The following is a 25,177-nucleotide window of genomic DNA, read 5'->3' on the forward strand; positions in this document are numbered from 1 at the left end:
CCGATAGTCTGCTGCCTTTGCTCTTCAAGATGAGAATATAGACCAGGCCAGTGAGTACTGGACATTGGCTGCTACTTAGAATGAAGTAAATGATCAAACTTTGTCACTGTCAAGTTTATTTGACATGATTATAGGGTTTTCTTTTTGCTGAAGTGTAATCTTCTGTGACCTTAATGCAATCAAAAGATTCATAGGAACATACAAATTAAGAGAAATTTCATCAGATGGCATCACAATTTTAATGTTGTGATTCATTGTGTTTTCAAAAGAATGGAACTTGGAAAAATATTATCAGAACACAATTTTAACTGGATCATTTACTGTCTTTTCCCCTCCAGGAGTTTTCAGAAAAATATACTGTGATCTTCTACAAAGTGGATGTGGATGATGCTGGGGTAAGTTAGATAATTTGCTACATAAACGGAACTTTGTCTAGATACACCACCTAAAATGCTGGTGCAGTTTATTGATGCATTTGTTTATTGGTGCAGCACAGGCCCTGCGCTGGGCTCTCTTCTAGAGGGTTATTTTGGAAAGCAAAATTATGATTTTAATCAGGTTTCAATACATTTTGGAACAGCACTGATTGGGTGAAGCTGAATGGACTAAGGAATCATCTTCTGGGATAACCAATTGCATTATAGCACCACTACACCGAAAACCACATCAAAATTCTAGGAGCTGAACTAAAGTTTCCCCATAAATTAGCGCATGTCCAAGGCAGGAACTGGAAGGTGTTAAAATCTAGTCTTGAGAGCCTGCAAAAGCATGACTGCTCCAATCTCAGTCCAGGAGGAGAAACTATATCCATGCTGAACATTTCTGGTGGAATAATTAAAATTTGAAGAATGGATTTGAGTTTAAACAGTATCGAACTGGTCAATGAAGATCTGACCAGCCAAGTGTCAACACAAAATTCGTCAGGAGAGAGATCCCTAGAAAGTTTTGGAGGTACACAAAATCAATTGGAGCATAAAGCATTTGGCATACAGGAATAAGTTACTACTGGGTAATGAAAAAGCTGCTGATTGCCGTTCCGATGCATCTTCAAAGGAGGAATCTGCGATCCTGACTACAATCTGTAGTAAAAGGGCAGCCTTGCAAAACAGTGCCTGTTGGTATAATTGCAAAACGTTGAGCAACTCCTCCGTAAGATGAAACCATCTCAGTCCTGCAGCAAGTCAACTAGTCATGAACCAGTGTCTCCAATTTACACGAAGGGTCCCCCGACTGGAGAAGAGCAAGGGGGTGACACTATCTGGATTGCTCTGTTGAGCTTGCATGAATTCAATAGGCCACGTGGCTGACTCTTGTGCCATAAATAACTGGCTGTACCATTTGCTAAACTGGTCTGTCAGCTAAAGAAGGGCACGATATCTTCATGATTTCTTAAAGTCTCGCAACAGAAACAGCAATGCATCTTGACTTTTTCACTTTGGGTTTCTTAGCTGGTGGCAGGTTGAGTGGAAAGAGCTTGTTCATGACTTACAACGCCAGCATGCAGGCACAGCAAGCAATTAGAAAGGCAAATGGTATATTGGCCTTCATTGAGGGAATAAGGATGTCCCACTGTTGAGATTTGGCCTTGTTGAAATTTTGCATAAGTGTACAGTTTGGGTCCCATTCTCCACAAAGGGTAAGCTTGTCACAGATGAGTGCAGAGGTTCACCAGCTCTGCAGAGCCATATGGAGACTAATATTTATCTCTCCACTGCTGCCAGACCGGAGATTTCTTTTCCAGTATTTCCTGTTTGTATTTCCGATTTCCAGCATCTTTCACAGCTCCAGTTTAATCACTAAGCTGAGGAGAAATTACTGTGAATGCTGGAACCTGAAACAAAACAGAAAATGCTGGAAAATCTCAGGTCTGACAGCATCTGTGGAGAGAGAACAAAAAATAACATTTCTACTCTGGATGACTTTTCGTCAGAGCTAGAGAGAACTGGAAATAGGATGTGATTTATACTGCTGTCAGGGGATTGTGGGGAGGGGGGGGGGTAGGCGGTGGAGCAATGAGGGCTGGTGATAGGTGGAGGCTGGGGAGAGATTGACAGATGTCATGGTCCCCTGCCAACCCCAGCACGATACCACATCTTACCCTCACTCCCCTTGTCAGCATTCCACAGGGACTATCCAACCACCATCAGCCCCTTCCCACGCAATCACAGAAGGTGCAATACCTGCCACATTACTGCCTCCCTGCTCACCATCCAAGGGCCTAAACACTTTTCTCAGGTGAAACAGCACTTCACGCACCTCATTCAACCTGGGAGCAATAAATGAAACAGACCAATGTAGTCTACTCGACATCAGAGAGACTAAATGCAGACTGGGTGACCAAGTTACAGAATACTTGTAGTCTGCCTGAAAGCAGGACCCAGATGGGTGACCACGTTTCAGTTTGGTCCACCTGAAAGCACGACCCAGACTTTCCTGCTGCTTGCCATTCTAACACACCATCCTGCTCTCATGATCTTTACCAGGATGTTTCCTGGGGTGGGGAATTAGTTTGAGATTGGATAGACTGGGAATATTTTCCTTGAAGCAGAGGAGATGGAGTGGGGGACATGATTGAGATGCATAAGATTGAGTGGCATAGGTACAGTAGACAGTAAGAAACATTTCCCCCTCTGTTGAGGGATCCATGACCAGAGGGCATCGATTTAAGGAAAGAGGCAGGAGTTTTAGAGGGGATGTGAGGAAAACTTTTTTTCACCCAGAGGGTGGTGGGAGTCTGAAACTCACTGCTGTCATGTGAGAATACCTTTAAGAAATGGGTGTTTTTATAGAATAACTGTAGTGGGTGTACCTTTAAGAAATGGGTGTGTATTACTGCAGAGAGTGGGTGGAGTTGGGCTGCCTGTCTGCTTTACTTTCGTTTTGAGCAGGCTGATATAGAGTGAGGTTTGAGGTTTTTTTTCAGAGAGAACAGCTGCAGTGAAAACCAGCAGATGTGCATGGATCTTACGACAAGCTAAATAGTGTTCATTTGGGTGATTTCAAAGGGCTATCTGCTCTCATTTGAGAATTTAAACCTGATCTCTGTGTAAAAAGGGTATTTTGTCTTCTGGATGTTGTTTGGGAATTTATTAAGGTATTACTTAGTGTAATATTTGGGGGTTGTATTTGAATTAATGGTTGCTAAGATGTTCACTGTATGTTTCAAAAAGGTTAACTTGAGTTCATAGAATAAATATTGTTTTGCTTTAAAAATTACCTTTCGATTTCTGCTGTACCACACCTGCAGAGTGGGCCGTGTGCGCCCCATACCACAATCTATTAAACGTTGTGGGTCAGGTGAACTCCACGATACACTTTGGGGTTCTCTAAACCCTGGCCCATAACAAATTGGGGGCTCGTCCGGGATCAAAATCCATCTATTGGATTGGCTTAGTGAATTTAAAGACAGTGAGGGGTGAGCATATTGTGGTAGCTTATAAGGTGTGGTATTCCAGTTTAAATGGAGATGTGTTGTGGACAATGGCTCTTTCAGAGGCTCTAAAGTTTTTGGGGGTGGAGACGGTCACACGCAGTACCTTACGGACAGAGACTAAAAGCAGACTGTTAGATTTGGCAAAAACATTGCAGTTAACACCTGACAAAATGCGAAAAGATAAGGTAATTATGACGGGGGCTAAGCATTTAAAGTTGCCTGAGATACAGTTTGACTCATTGGAAATGGCAACAATTCAGTTACAAATTAAACAAATGGAACAATTAAAGCATTTTTATCCAAAAGAGAGAGGAAAAAGAAAGAGAGAGAGGGGAAAAAGAAAGAGAGAGAGATAGAGAGGACAAAGAAAAGGAGAGAGAAGAAAGGAGAAAAGAAAGAATAGCCCTAGCAGAACAAAAATAAAGAGAAAGGGAGATACAGATCAGGGAAAAAGATAAAGAGAGAGTGTCTGAACTTCAGAAAATGGCCATGAAACATGTCAGTCAGTTAAAATTAGCAGACGCAAAGAGAAACGTACAGTTGGTTGATAGTGATGAGGATAGTGAGAAAGAGCGTCATAGTCGAAGGCGTGGTGGGGATCTATTTAAAAATGTCCAAGCAGTGCCAATGTTTGATGAGAAGGAGGTAGAAGCCTTTTTTATTTAATTTGAGAAGGTAGCTAAACAAATGAAATGGCCACAGGACATGTGGGTATTACTGATTTAAACAAAGCTGGTAGGTACGGCTAGGAACTGTTTGCATCACTACCGGAAGAGGTATCTGGGACGTATGAGGAGGTGAAAAAAACCATCTTAGGTGCATATGAACTAGTGCCTGAAGCCTACAAAGGTTTCGAAATTTAAGGAAAGAATTTGGTCAAACATACATGGCGTTTGAAAGGCTCAAACAGAGTAATTTTGATAGGTGGATAAGGGCTTTGAAAATAGACCAAACGTATAAAGCTCTCAGAGAAATTATGCTTTTGGAGGAGTTTAAAAATTCAATTCCTGATGTAGTGAGAACTCATGCAGAAGAGCAGAGGGTTAAAACTGCGAGGTTAGCAGCAGAAATGGCAGATGATTATGAATTAGATCATAAATCAAAGCTTGGTTTCCAACATCAGTTTCAGCCTGTGAAGGATAGAAACTGGGGACATGAGAAATACTCAAGTGGTAAAGGTAAAGGTGATCTGATGGGAGATAATAAGGGGAGTGTACCTCAAGGTGATCTGATGGGAGATAATAAGGGGAGTGTACCTCAGACTAAAAAAGAAATCAAGGAGGGTGGGAGAGACATGTAAAGTTTCAAACAAGAAATCCAAAGTTCGTAGTTTTGCCAGTGGAGTTAAAGATTTAGTGTTGTTACCAGTGATAGGTGAACCTTTAAAAGCAAGGTTTTGTGGATCTTATCAGATTGAAAGGAAATTAAATGAGGTGAATTATGTGGTAAAAACGCCAGATAGAAGGAAAATTCACGGAGTGTGTCATGTGAATATACTTAAAAGGTACTTTGAAAGGGAAGGAGAGAAAAAATAGGTTTTAATGATTCTAACTCAAAATGATGATCCAAATCCAGATGACTGAATTTGACATACCTCAAATTAAATTGGAAAATGAGGATCTTCTTAAAAATTGGGATAAATTGTTGAGTTACCTTTGAAGTAAAAAACTCACCACTAATCTTAGAATTCCCCCTATACCAAAAAGGGTCAATAAGACCATTAAGAATCTAAATGGTGAACAGGGATTCTCACACCCTGACTCCTATGCAGACTTAGGTGGGTGCTATTCAGGTCAAACTATATTTTCAAGTTATCCCCCAGTATAACCCATACCTTCATAGAAAAATTTTATCTACTTACCACTTAGTAGCATCGATCCTGGGTCCCGCATTGCTAAGTAAGTAAAGTAGACTTTGTAATAACCACTGTTTCAGCTTAAAACTTTTAAATTTATTTTATTATTATATTTTTTCTTTTAAAAGATGCAATCGCTGTCTTTCCAAAAAACTTGCTTCTGGATTCTCCTGGTTGGTTGAAAAGACCTTCAGGTCCACCTTGACAATCTCTCTTCTTTAGCTTTTGGGCTTCCTCAGATGGATTCGCTGTTCCGCTCGGTTGCTATATTCTATCCATCCCATGTACCGAGCTATGAGAGCTGACTCTCTTTTCTTTAGCTTTTGGTCTTCCTCAGATGGATTCGCAGTTCCGCTCGGTTGCTATGTTCTATTCTTCCCAGGACCGAGCTATGAGAACTGACTCTGCTGGCTGTCCCCTTTTTTAGGGTTTATATTCCCCTTCTAGCAGTTATTAAATTTATGTGACATTATCGTAAAGTAACTTTATTTTCCTCTTGATTGTACAAGGTACCTTTAATCTGAAGTGTTTCTAACACGACTATGTATTCATATTGAGCATGACTTCAACTCATCAATCTCTGATTACATTGTTTCCTTTGTGATGTTCAAAAGTGCTTTGATCCCAGAGGGGTGTTACATCTGGTTTCTGTCATTTCTAAAGTTGCTTTATTATCAAATAGTGCCCCCAGCTCAGAACTCTGACTCCAATTTGGGTCTAACGTGTGTTCCCGTGGACACGTTGTCTCCAGCTTCCCATATTCACCTGGTGTCAGCAGAATTTCACACCTAAACATTTGTCAACCAATTCAACTGAAATTCCTAGCCATTCTTTTCTAGCTGCTTACTAAAATAATTAACTACAAAGAAGATGCAAAATATTGCTTTTTTTCCATATAACTAAAAGTTCAATCTGCTGTGACTTAAAAGACATGCATCAGTTTTACAACTTAAATAGTCGCAAGCTGTTTTCTTAATGCCTGTTTGAAAAAGGCTATCTGCATTTCAAAACCTTCCTTTGCAGCTGCTGTTAACTCTTTGTGGGATTTTTCCCTACATTCTCTCATGTAGCCTTAGGTCAGGTATTGCCAGACTTCCATGTTTCAAATGACATATTTTTCCATTTTTTCTTTTACACCTTCCAGAGGAAAAATGGACTGACCTGAAAGAGTTATTGATATCACGTGGGCAAGTTTGTAGAGATAAATTGGGAAGTACTAAAATGGCTATACATGATGTAGATGTCGGAAATTATGTTCCAATCAAACAACATCCATACAGACTTAACCCTTTAAATTTGGCACAGTTAACAAAGAGATTGAGAGTGTGCTTAAAAATGACATAATTGAAGTGGGTTGCAGCCAATGGAGCTCACCCATAGTGATGATACCTAAACCAGACGGTACCCAATGGTTGTGTGTGGACTATAGAAAGGTTAATGCAGTTACAAGGACGGACTCTTATCCTATCCCACGTTTGGAGGATTGCATTGAGAAAGTGGGACAATCAGCTTTTATTTCCAAACTGGATTTACTTAAAGGTTACTGGCAGGTACCTATCCGAAGGGGCGAAGGAGATTTCAACTTTTGTGACTCCAGATGGTATATACCAATGCAAAGTTGTGCCATTTGGCATGAAAAACACCCCAGCCACATTTCAACAGTTAACTAACAAAGTTGCTTCAGGATTACCCAATTGTGCAGTATACATTGACGATCTGGTAATTTTCAGCCAGACATGGAAAGAACATTTAAAACATCTGATGCAGTTATTTGATCGACTTCAGGAGGAGGGTTTGGTGATAAATCGAGCCAAACGTGAATTTGGAAAAGCCCAAGTCACTTTCCTTGGCCATACAATTGGACAGGGTCGAATGGTCCCACATGATGTGAAGACAACAGTTATTGAGGAGTTTTCAATACCCACGACACGACGGGAAATAATGCGATTTCTTGGTATGAGTGGATTTTACCGGAAATTTGTACCGAATTTTAGCAGTGTGGTCGCTCCACTGATGGACTTGCTCAAGAAACGTAACAAATTCCAGTGGACAGCAGAGTGTCAACAGGCATTTGATGGCCTGAAGGCTGTGGTAACCATTGCTCCTGTGTTAGCCATCCCAAATTATACCAAACGATTCAAAGTGGCTGTTGATGCGAGTGGTGTGGACGTAGCTGTGGTGCTTCTACAAGACGACAACGAAGGGCTAGAGCAGCCTATTGGTTATTTTTCAAAGAAATTGAATTCTCACCAGAAAGTATTCAACGATTGAGAAGGGGGCTTTGAGTTTGGTGCTGGTTTTGCAACATTTTCATATTTATGTGACCAGCAATCCGTCTGACACCATTATATATACTGATCATAATCCGTTGACGTTTTTGGAGCGATTTCGAAATAACAATGCAAGGCTGTTTCGCTGGAGTTTATTGTTACAGCCATTTCATTTGCAAATAGTACGTGTGGCAGGACGAGAAAACGTGATAGCCGATGCTTTGTCACAAATGTGGTGAACAAAAGCAGGTTCAGTTGAAGGAAGAACAAAAGTAGACCATATTATCATACCTGTTTGCGTGGGTTGTTTTTTGAAACGAAAAAGTATATTTGCTGTGTGCATTTCTTAAAGGATAGTGAAAAGGTGAAAAATGAAACCATCTTGAAGTTGATGGTTTTTTTTTCTTGGGGGGAGGTGTCATGTGAGAATACCTTTAAGAAATGGGTGTTTTTATAGAATAACTGTAGTGGGTGTACCTTTACGAAATGGGTGTTTATTACTGCAGTGATGTCAGAGAGTGGGTAGAGCTGGGCTGTCTGTCTGCTTTACTTTCATTTTTGAGCAGACTGCTATAGAGTGAGTTTTTAGTTTTGTTTTCAGAGAGAAGAGCTGCAGTGAAAGCCAGCAGATGTGCATGGATGTGCACTCAATAAGCTAAAGAGTGTTCGTTTGGGTGATTTCAAAGGGATAACTGCTCTCATTAGAGAATTTAAACCTGATTTCTGTGTAAAAAGGGTCTTTTGTCTTCAGGATGTTGTTTGGGAATTTATTAAGGATTACTTAGTGTTGTATTCTTTGGGGGTTGTATTTGAATTAATGGTTGCTAAGATGTTCACTGTATGTTTTAAAAAGGTTAACTTGAGTTCATAGAATAAACATTGTTTTGCTTTAAAAAATAGTTTTCCATTTCTGCTGTACCACACCTGCAGAGTGGGCCGTGTGCTCCCCATACCACAATCTATTAAAAGTTGTGGGTCAGGTGAACTCCATGATACACTTTGGGGTTCTCTAAACTCTGGCCCATAACACTGCCAGAAAGGGTGGTAGAGGCAGAGGCCCTCATAACATTTAAAAAGTATTTAGATGTGCACTTGCGATGCCAAGGCATACAAGGCTATGGGCCAATGCTGGAAAATGGGATTGGAATAGTTGGTTATTTTTGACTGGCACAGATGCGATGGGCTTTTTTCACCCAGAGGGTGGTGGGAGTCTGGAACTTCTTGCCGAGAAGGGTGGTGGAGGCAGAGGCCCTCATAACATTGCACTTGTGCTGCCAAGGCATAGACGACTATGGGCCAATGCTGGAAAATGGGACTGGAATAATTGGTTATTTTTGACTGGCACAGATGCGATGGGCTGAAGGCCTTCGTTGTGCTATAGACCCGCTATAAACCCCAGCATCCACCTACACCATGCATGTTTCTCCTTCCCCTCTTTTTGAATGTGCGTTCCTAAGAAAATAACTGGGGGAATATCTAATAAAGCTACACCACTCATAACGTTAAACATGAACTGCTACTATTCATATGGAGCCTTCTGGAACTGCTTTCATTGACTTTAAATGGACACTTTGAGTCAATACAGCTGCTGCCAAGGGAGCCAGGTGGAAACTTTAAGCCACACAATTGAGGTTCTGGATTGAATTGTGCTGGGTGGGGGTGCAGTGGACATGCCTAAATACCACGATGTTTACACCTGCCATTGTTTAAAGATTAGTTAATGACCTCCTCGACTCTGTCTCCTGCAACAAAGGAAAGCTGAGAGCAGCTAGCTGGAAGTCACTGGCGCCAGACTGCACAATTACACAAAGCACAGTGAGGCTGCGCCGTCTTTGCCTTAAGGAGCAGCTTAAATGTCTTCCAAAGCTCTGAATTCACCTATTGGAAAAAAATTGAACCACTTCATATGACAGCCACAAGTACCTGACTTTAGGATCTGATAAACATCTCCCTTCATTAGGAATCCGGCAATAACTGAAAGCCAGCTACTAAACATGTCAGAACCAAATTACACAAGATCTGGTGAAATGTGTACAATAATCTTTGTGGTCAGCCATTTTCAAAATAAAACAGGGAATTGGGGTTTCTGGTTCCTCCTCTTTGTCCCTAGTCACCAAGCGGCCTCCAAATTGGTTGGGTTTGTGAGGCTGAACTTCCATCACTCTAACCACAGTGTGGGAAATGTTGCACTTGGGGCTCATGGACTGCTTCAAACATCTTTTGAGTAAATGAAACTGGAGGGTCAGAGTTGAAGGTGGAAGATCTGAGGTTTTTTTTAGAGCCTATGATGTTTGCAGTTGTTTCAGTCAGGGATTTAAACAAATTTCACCATATATATATAAATGGCTTGGACCTTGGTGTGTAGAGTATGATTTCAACATTTGTCGATGATACCAATCTTGGAATGTGCCTACTGAGGACAGGGCATTGGTAGCAGAATGGAAAGGCAAGTGCCAATATTTAGTAGAGCTGTATGAGGTGATGCATTTTGGTGGGAGGAATGGGTGGAGGCAGTATAAACTTAATGGCACAGTTCTGAATTGTGCAGAAACAAAATGACCTTGGGGTATTTTCATTTTATTCTTTCACGGAATGTGGGTGCCATTGGCAATGTTTGCCCTTCCCTAACTGCCCTTGATCTGGAGTCAGAAAAAGGGTAAACCAGGTAAGAATGGCAGGTTTCCTTCCCTGAAGAGCATGAGTGAACCAGATGGGTTTTTATGACAATCCAAATACAGACTGACTGTAATAGTGTAAAGGGCAGAGAGGGGCAAGAGTTCCTGCACTGTGTTCAGGACAATTCTCCAGCAATATGTTTCCAGTCAGAAAGGAGGCATTGGGACCAAAGATTGGCAGTAAAAATGGGAACTGAACAATGACCTACCTTCAAGAGACATCGGGCACAGTCAAGGTGTGACCCACAAAAGAGATGGGTAGGGCAACCAAACCCAGAATGTCGAGATAGAAGGAAAAGTGTGCTTCTCGACAGATGTCTGGTGAACTAGGCTGAATATAGAAGGTTCTGAGGGGAAGTGAGAAAGGAAATAGAGTGTGAAATGAGACTGGCAGCTGACCTAAGGGAAATCTCAATCATCTCTAGGTCTATAAATAACACAGTGCAGAATCGGTGGTACAAGTGTGGCAAAAGTCATAGGGCCAAATAGGGGACACAAAATAGGGATTTACATATGGAGGCAGGGGGCATGCCTGAGATATTAAATAAAAGTTTGTAGCTGTCTTAGGATGAAAACATTACCCAGACCACAGTGAAAAGATGTCATCAATTAACCACAAGGTTTAAATTTGATTGGAAGGAGGTATTAGGTTATCTATCTGGCACCAGTACCAGATGAAATGGATCCAAGGATACTGAAGGAAGTGAATGGAACTTGCAGCAGCACTAGCCATCATTTACACTCTTCTTGTAGTGGTGCCAGAGGGCTGGAGAATTCAAAATGTTACGCCCTTGTTCAACGAATGCCCAGCAACTATAAGCCAGTCCATTTGCTCCTGAAGAAGGATCCACTGATTGGCCTATTTGTGTGCTGTAAAACCATTTCAAGAGAATTATTTCACAGAACTTTCAGTTCTCTCAACATTGTCTTTTCAGGTCGGGGAAGTTACCGGAGGAGGAGAAGCAAGTGAAAGAAAATTGGAGGAAATGATCAGAATGCTTCAGTGATCTTTTGATGTCCAATTATTAAAAATGTCTCCAATGGGTGAAAGTGGGAAAATACTAATTTTAAGTGATAATTCCACATTTGACATATCAGACGTCACCTAGGACACCTATGTAAGACTGCATAGACTACAGCTTCATTTGCGCCTTCAACACCATTATCCCGACAAGACTAATAACCAAACTCTGCAATCTTGGAGTTGACCCCTCCCTGGGCTGCTGGATCCTTGACTTCCTCACCAACAGACCGCAATCTGCCAGGATCGGCAACAGCACCTCCTCCACAATAGTCCTCAACAAAAGGGCCCCGCAAGGATGTGTGCTCAGTCCTCTACTGTACTCCCTATACACACATGACTGTGTGGCTAGATTTAACTCCAACTCAATCTATAAGTTTGCGGATGATACGATTGTGGTGGGTAGTCTCTCAAACAACGACGAATCAGACTACAGGAGGGAGATAAATCACTTGGTTGCATGGTGTACCGAAAACAACATTTCTCTAAATGTCGGAAAGACCAAGGAACTGATCATCAACTTCAGGAAGTGTAGCACGACACACACTCCCGTTTGCATCAATGGCTCCGAAGTGGAGATGGTCGATAGCTTTAAGTTCCTGGGGGTCACCATCACCAACAGTCTGTCCTGATCCACTCACGTTGATGCAACAGTCAAGAAAGCCCAACAACGTCTCTGCTTCCTATGGAAGCTAAAGAAATTTGGCATGTCTGCATCGACTCACAAACTTCTACAAATGTGCGATAGAGGGCATCCTATCCGGCTGCATCACAGCCTGGTATGGCAACTGTTTGGTCCAAGGTCGCAAGAAACTGCAGAGTGTGGTGAACACAGCCCAACGCATCACACAAGTTTGCCACCCCACATTGATTCTGTGCACACCTCAGGAAGGCAGATAGCATTATCAGAGACCTCTCCCACCCAAGCATTGCCTTCTCCCAGACTCTTCCATCAGGCAGAAGATACAGAAGACTGAAGAACTGCACATCCAGACATAGGAATAGCTTCTTCCCCACAGCTACAAGACTCCTCAACGACTCCCCTCGGACTGATCTGTTTCCTGTAAGAACACTATTCAGGATGCTCTATACTGCTCTTGCTCATGTATTTGCTTTGTTTGGCCCCTTGTTCCGCACTGTAACCAATCACTGTTTGTCGATGTACCATTTGTCAATGTTCTCTGTTTTTGTCTACTATGTACGTACTGTGTACGTTCCCTCGGCTGCAGAAAAATACTTTTCACTGTACTTCGGTACATGTTGTGGTGATATGCATCACTGTATATACACAAGGGGTTAATGTAAATACACTACAACTAAGTAAACACTAGAGGGAGCACCGAAGATGTCATGACATGCAGACATACAGCTAATGAACACATAGAATAGGACACGACCAATGGGCAGTCAAGACACCCAGAGGTGAAACAACCACAAGGGGGCAACCCATATATAAGGACAGGGCACACATGCTCTGTCTCTTTCCACAGACAGACAACTCGAGAGTACATCAGGGTGATCAGAAGCATCACACCCAGCACGTGGCTTAGAGCAGACTGGTTAGTTAGACTGAGTTACTATAGCAAGATTAGCAGGAGAGTCGAACTCATAGAGAACTGTGCTAATGGTTCAATAAATCACATTGAACTTACTTCAAAGTCTGGAGTATCTTTTGGTCAAAGCTGCATCGAGTTGCAGCCTGTGTTTCCCAGAGTACATAACATGTGACAATAAATCAAATCAATCAATCAGATGTGTGTGTATACATGTATAGATATGATGGGGGTTGGGTGGGGTGAATGCGTGCTGCCTCCCGACGCCGAGAAACACGCGGCTGGGAGGCCAGAGAATTTCCCCCACGCCTTCAAAGCTTTTAGTCTTGCGTTCAGAAAGACAAACACAAGAATACCAAATTTTAAACAGAGCAACTATTTATACTGCATAAGAAAAGGGTGCTGATTGATGACAAGTCGAAACTGATTAGTCAAGCTGTTATCACGGAGAATACACCAGGAAAGTTGTCTCCATGTTTTGCAGGCTTGGGCTGGCTGAGTACGGTCAGTACTCTGCCTATTGAGAACAGCCAAAGGGACGTGCTAGTGAATACAATCCACCAGTCTTTGAGACAAATAACCTCGGTACCTAGCTTCACATCAGCACTGAAATTGCACTTTGGGCAAAATGTCTTCTTCGTCTCCAATCTGCTTCATCCCTTAATTATGTGCCGAAGATGCCACCATCTACTAAATACCATGGGCGGGATTCTCCGACCCTGACCCCGCTCTTGGCGGCCGGCCCGCTGATTCTCCAGCCCAGGTCGTAAGAAAAGAACCGAGTCCCGCCGGCGCTGTTCTAACCTGCTCTGAGCCGGCGGGATCTCGGCGTTGAAGGGTGGGGTGGCAGCCTGTGGGGTGGGGGAGGGGGGGTCCGGCCCCGGGGGGGGGGCCTCCGATGTGGCCTGGATCACGATCGGGGCCAACCAATCGGCAGGCCAGCGTCTGTGTCTGAGGGCCTCCTTTCCTACGTGCTGGCCCCTGTAGTCCTGCGCCATGTTGCGTCGGGGCCGGCGCGTTGAAGGAGACCACTGCGCATGCACGCGTTGGCGCCGGCGCCTCTGCGCATGTCCTCATTGGTGCCAGCACAAATGCACATGCGCAGATCCCGCAGCGGAATCGGCAGCTGCAGTGGCACGAACCGCTCCAGCGCCGTGCTGGCCCCCTATAGGGGCCAGAATTAGTCCTGGGAGCAGCCCGTTCACGCCGTCATAAAACGTGACGGCGTTTACGACAGTGTGGACACTCTGCCGCTTGATTGGAGAATCCCGCCCCATATGCTTTCATTTCCAGTGTAAGTCTGTGATGTGTACCTTGACCACATGCATTTTCAAAGTCCACATGTATAACATCAACTGATGGAGTTACTGTTACATTCTCCATAAACCATTCTGTTTTAGTTATGTGTATACCATTCAATTTTAGCACCTACAAGGCACAAGTCAGGAGTGTGATGGAATACACTCCATTTGCCTGGATGAGGGCCGTTCCAACAACTCAGGAAGCTCAACACCATCCAGGACAAAGCAGCCACTTGATTGGTACCACACCCACCACCTTAAACATTCAGTCCCTCCAGCACACTTTCTGTTGTATACATGAATTCTAGCAGCAACTCACCAAAGCTCCTTTGACAGCGCCATCCAAGCCCATGACCTTTATTAGCGAGAAGGATGAGGCAGGTGTATTGAAACGCCACCAAGTACAAGTTGCCCTCCAAGTCACACACCATTCTGCCTTGAGAAATACATTCCGTTCCTTCACTGTTTCTGGTTCGAATGCCTGGAACTTTCTCCCTAACAGCATTACGAACTGCAGTGGTTTGAAAAAGGCACCACTATCTTTTCAAGGGCAATCAGGGATAGGCAATAAATATTGACCATGCCAGTAACATCCATAGCACATGATGGAATAAATGATTATGTGTATACCATTCAGTCTAAGTTAACTGTGTATCACTCAATCAGTAGTTTAACGCTATAGTAATCAGCCCAATTTATGCAATACATTAAAACTGTACTTCAGCTCAGTGAAGCTGATGGATAACAATTGATTTCACTGTTTGCATTCTTACAAGGCACAATATTCGCTACAAGGTCCTGCAGATGTAAAGCTAGGTTTAAAGATCTGTAGACTGCTTTTAACAAAAAAAGTTGTGTGAGATTCAATTAACAAAATTAATTCATTTCAATTGACTATCGCTGTATCACCATGGTATCCATTCAACTGAAAGGTAGCCTTGAATCAGTTCCACCATCTACAAGGGGTTGGTTTCTCTGGAAACAGACATTTTAATGCTTGGTTCATTACATCAAGGGACATCTGTGTTCAATGAATAGGTTCTGATCTTGGTATACTAATAAGGTTACTTTGATTCATCAATGGGTATCCCATGCTAATGGTAGTTGTGAACATCAAAGCCTCAGCAAACTAATGCTGTTTCCATAGACATTAGGACATTATAGCAGCACCTGTGCAGTTAGCACGCACATTTAAAGAGGATTATATAAACATTTGTATCCGTGAATTCAATCATAGAGCTTCTAATTTAAAGGATTATTTTTTGTGTTATAGATCTATTAATTATCTGAATAAGTTATTGCCGATATTTAAGATGGGGTCAGTCGCAGAAAACCACATGTATAGTATCCAGTTCGAGCAGCTTCAGCTCAGAGTTGTTTGACCACAGTTTTATCTGCAGAAAGTACAGGGCATCAAAGAGTTAGATAGCTATCTGCACATTTTTTGCCAGGAGGAAGTCACACGTCTTAGGATAAGTAGGACTTAGAGTTGGTCAATGGTAGGTAAAGGAAGGTGTGACTGTGAGCAAGGTAGGGTATGGGGATCCAGCCTGTAGTGATGGAGGAGCCGGTGACTTTGATCAACAGGTTCGAGGTAATTTATACCTGTGTGGATCAGAATAAAGGACTGCAGAGTGGATGGACAAACTGACCATACCACCAATGGCCTTCCTGGCACCAGCGTTAAAGACATCTCACAGCAGTAGACAAACATTTTTTTTCAAATGTTTTATTGGGTTTTGTTATGCATGGTATAAATAGAAATATACACAGAATGAGAGAGGTTTTTTTTTTGTAAAGAGGAGGTTCACTCTGCTATTTACCTTTCGGTCAGTTTCTTATTATTTATTTGCATGAGCTTCGACTTTGGACCGTTCCTTCTTCCTGTTCTTTTGTCCTCCTTTCAGATTGCTGTATTCTTTGTGGTCGTTGTCTTCCCGTTCTTTCTACCCCGTTTGTGCTCGCCTCTCTTTTCTCCCGTCTGGTTCTCCTCCATTGTTTTTTCCCTGCCGCCCCCCCCCCCAACCCCTGCTCCCTCCCTTCTTCCCTACAACCTCTTTTCTCTCGCTGGGTTTGGCTACACTTTCTTGTTTCACCGGATCTTCTCTCTCACCCCCCCCTCCCTCCCCTTTCCTATTGTGTCTTGGCTACCTCTTCCTAGCTCCTGGCCATAAACAGATCCCGGAACAATCGAGAGAATGGCTCCCATGTTTTGTGGAAGCCATCTTCTGACCCACGGATGACAAATTTGATTTTCTCCATTTGGAGAAATTCCGATAGGTCCGACAGCCAGTCTGCAGCTTTAGGTGGTGCTGCTGACCGCCAGGCGAGCAGGATTTTACGGTGGGCAATCAGGAAGGCAGAGGCAAGGGCGTCGGCCCTCCTCCCCATGAACAGATCTGGCTGGTCTGATACCCCGAAGACTGCCACTTTCGGGCATGTCTCCACCTTCATCCCTACACTTTGGACATTGCCTCGAAGAGGGCTGTCCAGTACCCACCAAGTCTGGGGCAAGACCAGAGCATGTGGCCATGGGTTGGCCGGGCCTCCTTGGCACCGTTTACATCTGTCCTCCACCTACAGGAAGAACCTACTCATTCGGGTTCTGGTCAAGTGGGCTCTATGTACCACTTTTAGTTGCGTTAGGTTGAGTCTTGCGCATGTGGAGGTAGAGTTGACCCTATATAGTGCTTTGCTCCAGAGTCCCAACGCTATTTCAGACCCCAGGTCTCCCTCCAATTCCCTCCTAATCACATCCAGTTTGGCATTGGCCCTCACTATCAGTCGTCTGTATATGTCACTAGTTCCCTCTGCCTAAAATGCCTGCGTCCAGTTCTTCTAATAGTGTCTGATGTGGTGGTTCTGGGGATGTCCTTGTCTCCTTCCGTAGGAAAGTTTTAAGCTGCAGGTACCTGTACTCATTGCCTCCTGCTCATTGAAATCTCTCCGTCAGTTCGTCCAGTGTTGTGACCCTACGGTCGGTGTATAGGTCTCTAACTGTAAATGTGACCTCCCCCCAGCCCCCCGTCCTGTCTCTACCTTTTAAAGATGGCGTCAGTGACTGCCGGCGTGAACATGTGGTTATTGCAGATGGGGACCTTGTCTGATATTTTGGTTAGGCCTAATTGTTGTCGTAGCTGGTTCCAGGACTGGAGCATAGCTACCACCACTGGGCTGCTTGAATGTTTTTTGGGTGGGGTTGGGAGTGCTGCCGTGGTGAGGGCCTGGAGACAGGTCCCCTTGCAGGAGTCCTCTTCCGCGCGCTTCCACTCGACTTCTGACTCCTTTATCCATCCCATTACTCTTTCTGCTGTTGCTGCCCAGTGGTAGTATGTAGGTTTGGGATGGCTAGTCCCCCCCTGCTTTCTGTTTTCTGTCAGACCTTCTTTGGAATCCTACCCCCCTCCCCTCCCAATAGGAATGCCATAATTAGTTTGTCCAGTGAGTTGAAGAAGGCCTTGGGTATATAAATCGGGACTGATCGAAGTAGGAAGAGGTACCTGGGCAGCACGTTCATTTTGACCGTCTGCACTCCCCCCGCAAGGGAGAGTGGGACCGTATTCCATCTCTGCAGGTCTTTTTTTACTTCCTCTGTCAGGCTGGTTAGGTTCCATTTGTGGACCCCTGTCCAGTCATGAGCAATTTGGATCCCCAGATAGCGGAATTTGTGTCAGGCTTATTTAAACGGCAGTCCCCCCAGTGCTGCCACTCCCTCTTGCGGGTTCACCAGGAAGATCTCACTGCTTATGTTGAGTTTGTAGTCCGAGAAGGCACCAGATTTTTTTCAGGAGCGCGATGATTCCTTCCATGCTGCTTTGTGGGTCCGAGATGTAGAGCAGGTCATCCGCATAGAGCGAGACTCTGTGCTCTCTGCCTCCTCTTTGGATCCCCCTCCAGTTCTTTGCTGTGCTGAGTGCGATCGCTAGTGGTTCGATCGCTAGGGCGAACAGCAGCGGGGACAACGGGCATCCCTGCCTGGTGCCCCTGTGCAGCTGGAAGTACAGGGAGCTAGCGTTGTTTGTTGGTACTCTCGCCATGGGAGTGTTATACAGAAGCTTCACCCAGGAGGTGAACCCTGTCCCAAGCCCGCCAACTGTACGTCCATCACATGGGTAGGCCCCTGCACTCCAGGATCTCCCTTCGTCCAGAAACCGTTCTAAGTGGTTGCTTACAGTGCTTCTTTGTTCTGGGCCCCCGGTTGCAGCCATTTGCAGCCATAATGCCGTTTTCACTCCGCCCTTATCTGTTTCTCTCTCCCAGTGTACCCCTCCCATCCCGTTCTTCCTCCCTTCCCATGGCTCACCTCCCTCTATCCCCCTTCCCCTGCTCTTCTCGTTTACCCCCCCGCCCCCCCGTTCCCCCTGTTGTGGGTGCGCCGTGGCCTCTGTCTACTGCATGCTCCTGGCGCTAGCTATCTCGCTAGTGTGGTATCCCCCCTCCCGGGAGTTACTATCCTGTTTTTCCCTCGCCCGCTCTCTGGAGTTCCTGCTCGTACTTGCCCCGTCTTACCCTGCACTTTTCCTGATTGCCATTCCACCCTCCCTCTGTTGCTACCTTTGCTGTCTCGAACGAGGCCACGTTCTCCTGCCTAAAGCGGTCTCAGGTGGTGGGTTGCTGTTGGTCGCTCAGGATGTGTTTGGGGGGGGGGGGAGGAAGAGGTTTATCTCCCCCCCGCACCCCCATTGGCTCGTTGCCACGCTGCCGTTCCTTGCCGTGGGCTCCATATCGCTTCTCTTGTTGTCGCTCCTCCAGCCCACACTCCACGACGAACTAGTCCGCCTCGGCGGGGGCTGTGAAGATATGTTCCTTGCCTGGATACGTGACCCACAGCGTGGCTGGGTACAGCATACCAAAGCATACACCGTTCTAGTACAGCACGGCCTTTGCTCTGTTAAATTCAGACCGGTGCTTGGCCAGGTCAGTCCCAATGTCCTGGCAGGTTCTGATTTTGGACTATCTGGCCCAGCGTAAGGTTCTCGCCCGGTCCTGGTACCAGTGCAGTTTCGCTATTACTACCCTTGGTTGGTCCCCGGCTTTAGGCTTCGGTCGCAGCGACCGGTGTGCCCTGTCTATTTCTGATGGATTGGGGAAAGTCTCCCTTCCCATCAGGTTACCCAGTAACTGGGCCACATAGTCTGTGGGCTCCATACCCTCGATTCCCACGAACCCCAGGTTTTGCCTTCTCAGCCGTTTCTCCTGGTCGTCAACCTTTCCCCTCAGACTGCCCTGTGTCGCGACCAACCTCGCCACCTCTCTCTCCAGTGCCACGATCCTGTCGCTCTGGTCAGTTGCGACGCTCACAAGTCTTTTATCGTTGCTTCTTGGGCTTCCAGTCTCTTTTCTGTTTTGTCCAAGGCCAGCTGTATCTGTGCCAGGGTTTCGGCCAATGCGTCCTTCACCGAACCCTGGATATCCATTTTTGCCTCCAGCCTGTGTTCCCTCAGTGCTTCCGAGAAGAATGCCATCCAGCTACCCCTGGTGAGGGAGGGCTTTGTATGTGGCTGGTCTGCCCTTCCCACTCGGCAAAACCTGCGCTCCGCCGCCTCGTGCGCTGATTGGCTCATCCGATTGCCTCTGTTCCAGGCTCCTTCCACTCCTGATCTCTGCTCAGCCCCTGGACTGGCTTTTTCCGGGCATTTTTTTCCTTCTCTCTTTATTCCCCTGTTTTACTAAGGTTGAGGGAACGAGTTGCTGAGTTTTCTGGCGTGTTTTCGATAAAAAAATGGTTATTTTACAGATCCGTGGGAGGAGAGCCACCTGACCTGCGATTGCTCAGCACATCGTTGTCACCGGAGGTAGCTGTAGACAAACATGTGAGGAGGAGGATCCAGTTGTCATGGTCCATGTAATCCCAACATGGCTGTTCTGCTCGGAGAGTTTTAAGCTTTATTGTCCAAATCTAAATACAAGAGCTTTAAACATAATAATCTTTGGATTGTTGCAGGAACCACAGGGGGCATGGTGGCTCAGAGTGTGGGGAGGTATGGAGGTTTCAACTCAAGCGGCATTGACAGATGTTCCAATGGGGTGGGCTGCAAGTAAACCGGACTGGGATCAGTGTCTTGTTGAATCGTATAACCAGGTTTTGGAATATGTCTTTTAACTAAAAGTGCATGGAGGGATCAGTTGGAGGGAGATTTAACAATCAAAGAGAAAAGATGAGGTAATAAAGCAATGTAATGATAACAGTAAAGAGAAGCAGAGAGAGAGCAGAAGAGACAAGAATTTAAAAGTAATAGTGCATTAGCGAGTAGGGACAACGTAAAAAGGCATAATTAAAATGAAAATAAAGGTCCTCTTATATTGAGGCATTCATAGTAGGAAAATGATCTAGCAGCACAAACAGAGATAAATAATTTGGATCTAATCATCATTGTCGAGACAAGGTCGGGAAATTAATATTCCAGGGTACACAACATTTTGAAAAGATTTAATAGACTGGAAAAAGCAGCATAGAACATTACAACGCAGTACAGGCCCTTCAGCCCTCGATGTTGCGCTAACCTGTGAAACCAATCTAAAGCCCATCTACACTATTCCATTATCATCCATATGTTTATCCAATGACCATTTAAATGCCCTTAATGTTGGCAAGTCCACTACTGTTGCAGGCAGGGCATTCCACACCCTTACTACTCTCTGAGTAAAGAACCTACCTCTGACATCTGACCTATGTTTATCTCCCCTCAATTTAAAGCTATGTCCCCTTGTGCTAGCCATCACCATCCGAGGAAAAAGGCTCTCACTGTCCACCCTATCTAATCCTCTGATCATCTTGTATGCCTCTATTAAGCACCATCAACCACCACCCTCTGTCTTCTTACAGCTAGCCAATTTCTGATCCAAACCGCTAAATCACCCTCAATCCCATGCCTACTTATTTTCTGCAATAGCCTACCGTGAGGAACCTTATCAAACGCTTTACTAAAATCCATATACACCACATCAACTGCTTTACCCTCGTCCACTTTTTTGGTCACCTTCTCAAAGAACTCAATAAGTTTTGTGAGGCACGCCCTCCCCTTCACAAAACCATGTTGACTATCCCTAATCAAATTATTCCTTGCTAGATGATTATAAATCCTATCTCTCATAATCCTTTCCAAGACTGTGACCACAACAGAAGTAAGGCTCACTAGTCTATAGTTACCAGGGTTGTCTCTACTCTCCTTCTTGAACAAGGGAACAACATTTGCTATCCTCCAGTCTTCTGGCACTATTCCTGTAGACAATGATGACATAAAGATCAAAGCCAAAGGCTCTGCAATCTCCTCCCTAGCTTCCCAGAGAATCCTAGGATAAATCCCATCCGGCCCAGGGGACTTATCTATTTTGACACTTTCCAGAATTGCTAACACCTCCTCCTTATGAACCTCAATCCCGTCTAGTCTAGGAGTAACACACTTCATAAAATAAAAAATCATCTGGGTTCAGAAGATTAGGAAGTAGAACCAGTATGGGTGGAGATTAGAAATAGCACTGATGGGACTAGATATATTGTTGTGACAGAGCATTAACAATAACTGGAGCTTGTAAGCTAGCATCAGTCTGTTTGTTTGTTTGTTTACAGCAGAGAAGGAGGCCATTCAGCCCCTCATGTCTGCATCGGCTCTCAAAAGAGCAACCAAGCTAGTCCCATTCCCCAGCCCTATCTCAGTAGCCCTCAAAATTTGGCACTTTCAAATATATATCCAGCTCTATTTTGAAATCTCCTATGGAATCCACCTCCACCACTCTCTCAGGCAATGCATTCCAAACCCCAAAGTAAGGAAGTTTCTCCTCATCTCACCCCTAGCTCTCTTGCTGACCATCTTGAAATTATCACTGACGGACCAACTAGTAGGGTGCATCAAAATGGAACCAGTAGATGTAGTGGGCGGGATTCTCCAATCCCGCGGCAGTGTCCACGCCGTCATAAACGCTGTCGCATTTTATGACAGCGTGAACGGGCCGCTTGCAGGACTAATTCTGGCCCCTCCAGCTGCCAATCCTGGCGCGAACTGTGCGCCGTGGGATCCGTGCATGCGCAGTTGTACCGGTGCTAATGAAGACATGCGCAGTGGCGCCGGCGCCAATGTGCGCATGCGTAGTGGCCTCCTTCAACGCGCCAGCCCCAACGCAACATGGCACAGGACTACAGGGACCGGCATGTAGGAAAGGAGGTCCCCAGCCACAGAGGCTGGCCCTTCCACGCCGAGGTCCCGTTGGCCCAGAGCAGGTTAGAACGGCGCCGGCGGGACTCGGCTCTTTTCTTACGGCCGCACGGCCCATCCGGGCCAGAGAATCGGCAGGCCGGCCGCGTAGAGCGGCCCGCGCCAATTCTCCGCTCTGCGGAGAATCGCATGCCGGCGTCGGGGCAGCGTGGCCCGTTCGCAGGGATTCTCCGGCCCGGCCCAGGGCTGGGAAAATCCCGCCCCGTGTATTTGGATAAGGTGCCACACAAAAGGCAAATGGATAAGGGCTCATGGAATTGGGCTAATGGATGAATGGAGGACTGATTGATGGACAGGAAGCAGAAAGTAGAGATAAAAAAGTAGAGATAAAGAGGACATTTTGAAGTCTCAATTAGTGCGGGGACCATTTGCAATCTATGTTAATGACTTGTGGGAACGAGAGTGAAATATCCAAGTTTGCGGAGAATACAGAGCTAAATGGGAGCGTGAACTGTGAGTTGAAAGACAAAGAGGCTGACAAGAGTCACAAGGTTAAGGGAATGGGCGACAAGGCATCCAATTGGAGTATAATACGGGGAAGTGTTGAGGTTTTTCACTTCAGTCAGTAAATAGAAGAGCTAAACAGTCGGTCCAACTCCAGCTTTTTCTCCAATAGCTCGGTTTCCCTTCAAGAATTTATCCAATTCCCCTTTGAACCTGAATGTGCCTGCACTGTCCTTTCGCCAAAGGGACGATCCTTTAAACCCGATGATGTGGAGATGCCGGCATTGGACTGGGGTGAGCACAGTAAGAAGTCTTCCAGGTTAAAGTCCAACAGGTTTGTTTCAAACACTAGCTTTCGGAGCACTGCTCCTTCCTCAGGTGAATGAAGAGGTATGTTTCAGAAACATATATATAGACAAATTCAAAGATGCAAGACAATGCTTAGAATGCGAGCATTTGCAGTTAATTAAGCGTTTACATATCCAGAGATTGGGGTAACCCAGGTTAAAGAGGTGTGAATTGTCTCAAGCCAGGACAGTTGGTAGGATTTTGCAAGCCCAGGCCAGATGGTGGGGGGTGAATGTAATGCGACATGAATCCCAGGTCCCGGTTGAGGCCGCACTCGTGTGCGGAACTTGGCTATAAGTTTCTGCTCGGCGATTCTGCGTTGTCGTGCGTCCTGAAGGCCGCCTTGGAGGACGCTTACCCGGAGATCAGAGGCTGAATGCCCTTGACTGCTGAGGTCAACTGGAAGGGAACATTCCTGCCTGGTGATTGTCACACGATGTCCGTTCATTCGTTGTCACAGCGTCTGCATGGTCTCGCCAATGTACCACGCTTCGGGACATCCTTTCCTGCAGCGTATGAGGTAGACAACGTTGGCCGAGTCGCACGAGTATGTACCGCGTACCTGGTGGATGGTGTTCTCGCGTGTAATGGTGATATCCATGTCGATGATCTGGCACGTCTTGCAGAGATTGCCATGGCAGGGTTGTGGTGTCGTGGTCGCTGTTCCGAAGGCAGGGTAGTTTGCTGCAAACAATGGTTTGTTTGAGGTTGCGCGGTTGTTTGAAGGCAAGTAGTGGGGGTGTGGGGATGACCTTGGCAAGATGTTCATCTTCATCGATGACGTGTTGAAGACTGCGAACAAGATGTCGTAGTTTCTCCGCTCCAGGAAAGTACTGGACGACGAAGGGTACTCTGTCAGTTGTGTCCCGTGTTTGTCTTCTGAGGAGGTCGGTGCATTTTTTTGCTGTGGCGCGTTGGAACTGTCGATCGATGAGTCGAGTGCCATATCCTGTTCGTACGAGGGCATCTTTCAGTGTCTGTAGATGTCTGTTACGCTTCTCCTCGTCTGAGCAGATCCTGTGTATACGGAGGGCTTGTCCATAGGGGATGGCTTCTTTAATGTGTTTAGGGTGGAAGCTGGAGAAGTGGAGCATCGTGAGGTTATCCGTGGGCTTGCGGTAAAGTGAAGTGCTGAGGTGACCGCCCTTGATGGAGGTGAGTGTGTCCAAGAATGCAACTGATTTTGGAGAGTAGACCATGGTGAGTCTGATGGTGGGATGGAACTTATTGATGTCATTGTGTAGTCCTTTCAGTGATTCTTCGCCGTGGGTCCAAAGGAAAAAAATGTCATCAATGTATCTGATGTATAACGTCGGTTGAAGGTCCTGTGCGGTGAGGAGATCTTGTTCAAACTTGTGCATGAAGATGTTGGCATATTGAGGTGCGAATTTGGTCCCCCTGGCTGTTCTCTGCGTCTGGATGAAGAACTTGTTGTCGAAGGTGAAGACGTTGTGATCCAGAATGAAGCGGATGAGTTGCAGAATTGCGCCTGGAAATTGGCAGTTGTCAGTGTTGAGTACTGAGGCCTTTGCAGCAATGCCGCCGTCATGGGGGATGCTGGTGTAGAGTGCCGAGACGTCCATTGTGACGAGGAATGTTCCTGGTTCAACTGGTCCATGGGTGCTGAGTTTCTGTAGGAAGTCCGTTGTGTCACGACAGAAGCAGGGCGTACCTTGTACGATGGGTTTCAAGGTGCCCTCGGTGTAGCCAGAGAGGTTCTCACACAGGGTCCCATTGCCTGAAACGATAGGACAGCCTGCTGCGTTGGCCATGTGTATTTTTGAGAGGCAGTAGAGATCTCCAATGCGGGGAGTATGTGGGATGAGAGCACGTAGGGTGCTCTGAAGGTCTGGATCCAAGGTCTTGATCAGTCTGTTGAGTTGGCGGATATGTTCCTTGGTCGGATCTGCGGGTAACTGTCTGTAGTGTTCCTGGTTGTTGAATTGGCGGTACACGTCTTTGCAGTAGCCCGTTCTGTTCAGTATGACGGTGGCCCCTCCTTTGTCTGCTGGTTTGATGACGATATTGCGGTTGGTGTTGAGAGCCCGGATGGCGTTGCGTTGT

At 45.6% G+C, this 25,177-nt stretch overlaps 1 long non-coding RNA gene across 1 annotated transcript in view; it reads right to left on the bottom strand.

Annotated features, from left to right (window-relative positions):
* The window catches only part of LOC140429855 (uncharacterized), a 141,367-nt gene that overhangs the window by 115,257 nt on the left and 933 nt on the right, over nucleotides 1-25,177 (bottom strand). The gene's annotated exons all lie outside the window — the stretch shown is intronic.

The sequence above is a fragment of the Scyliorhinus torazame genome, chromosome 9, assembly GCF_047496885.1.
Source record: "Scyliorhinus torazame isolate Kashiwa2021f chromosome 9, sScyTor2.1, whole genome shotgun sequence".
NCBI lineage: Eukaryota > Metazoa > Chordata > Chondrichthyes > Carcharhiniformes > Scyliorhinidae > Scyliorhinus > Scyliorhinus torazame.